The sequence below is a fragment of the Elephantulus edwardii genome, unplaced genomic scaffold (assembly GCF_000299155.1).
Source record: "Elephantulus edwardii isolate Elephantulus edwardi_28Jun2011 unplaced genomic scaffold, EleEdw1.0 scaffold00005, whole genome shotgun sequence".
Taxonomy (NCBI): domain Eukaryota; kingdom Metazoa; phylum Chordata; class Mammalia; order Macroscelidea; family Macroscelididae; genus Elephantulus; species Elephantulus edwardii.
In genome coordinates, this window is record NW_006399755.1 from 37,031,888 (window position 1) to 37,033,801 (window position 1,914).

Genomic DNA, 1,914 nt, shown 5'->3' on the forward strand with positions numbered 1-1,914 from the left:
GAAAACAATGACAATTTCAGAGATTTTATGATTAAGATTTTAGCTACAATAATAAAGCATATCTACCATTTAAAAAACATTACTAAATTAAAGAGCTTATTCTATATGTTCTACACAAGAAAAAGGTAACGTTTTACTAAAAATATTTAATAGCCCCCTCCCATTTTTTTTGTCCAGGCCCTCCCTTTAATGTTGCACCCCAAAGTGTAAACATTAAGTCAAATGTAGGGCTTCCCCCCTTTTGTAGGGAGACATTAAAGACATGTGCTTCTGTACAAAGTGTTTTTCAAAATGAAGTTCCATAAAAGCACAAAATGAGATTTACAGAAAGACATCAAATAATCACTATTAAGACTTGGTAACAATTCAGTAAAAGTCTATGATAACAAGCCTGATGTACACTGCAACCATACAGGTTCTACTTTCAATGTTTGAAATGACTGAAGGAATAAACCACATAAGATTTAGAGTGTTCATAGTTCCTGGGACTTTTTATTTCTGTATGATACTGAAAATATACAAATATTGTGCTGAGTATTTTTGATACCTAAGCTCTTTATTTTTTATATATTGGGAAGATTCTAGACTGGTGAAGGATTTTAAGTTGTATAACAATTTTGCATGACTTCAGGGAAAGTCAGCTGGTACAAATGATAAGTACATTTTAAATGCTGAACATTAAGAAACCTTAGCTATGTGTCCAGGAAGGCTGACTGTACTACAACCATGGAGGCTGAAATTCTGTCCAACTGTAGCCTGGTTAAGCAGCTTTTCAATACTCCTACAGAAGCTTTATTAAACTTACTCACCAAGCTAACAGGTTGGTAAATATGCATGATAAATGAGTTCCTGTTTCAAGTTCCACTTCCAAGGCAATCCCATTAGCCATCCATTTTATGGAATGTAACAGTTGTTTCTAAGACCACTGGAGTCTTTACAGTGTAGTTGCATTTTAGGTTGATACTTCTCCAAATTAAAAAAGCTGCTTGCTGTTAAAACCTCCATGCTGCTTTTGTCTTATGAATTGTACTGCGTCTCATTTCATTTTACCTTCAATTAACACCAGGGCAACAAGCACTGGGATTCTCCCAAGACCTGCAACACAATAAACAGCAATACAGCAATCTGGTTCTTCACGAAACTTAATTTTTTACAACATTTAACCAGTCATCAATAATTTGGTTAGATGGTAGTACACCATCATCAAAAGGCCATTTGAGAACATAGATGCCTCATTATTCCATGAGAGCAGTGCTGTAAGTTGCTTCACTTACTCTTACAATCATGTTAACTCCATATTTCTAAAGTTTTTATATAAATTTGTTTAGGGCATATTTGTTGGATTGTGTGTAATAAGAAATCTCATGTTCTTTTATGTGACTTCCATAGGAGCACGACGGTTCATTGGAGCCACTGTTAATCACGTTAACATTCAAGAAGGTTATGAAAGAATTATTAAAAGTAATACAGAAATTACGTAAAGAAATTGAAGTCTATGTCAAAATACTCCACTTGAAAATCTCAGTGCTTTGAGATGGAAAATGAAATGAACCTTCTAACAAGCAGCAGCAAATCTTCAATATAGTAATACTGAGACAATGGGAACGAAGTGCATTGAGTTTGCCCAATCCAGGTCAAAACTCTTGAAAATTGCTCTGTGGATTTTAAATCAACACTTCTGTGTCTAGGTTAACCACTCTTATGGCAGCCTCTCGGTGGAGTAGTAATGAATTTCTACAGTTCACTTGTCTGCAGAGAGGTCGTGTTGAACCTGGCTGTAATCTCCACTGCCCTTCAGAAGCTCTATAAATGTGTGACCAAGAACACCACAGAATTGAGGAATATTTTGACTCCTGGAAGACTGTGGCCTAATCATACAGCTGGTCCTGAGGCGGCAGTGACACAGACGGCAGC

The 1,914-nt window shown here is 36.0% G+C and overlaps 1 pseudogene; it reads right to left on the bottom strand.

Moving 5' to 3' along the window:
• Window positions 1-894: 894 nt before the first annotated feature.
• Window positions 895-1,408, bottom strand: LOC102863820 (annotated as a pseudogene).
• Between the last annotated feature and the right edge of the window lie 506 nt (window positions 1,409-1,914).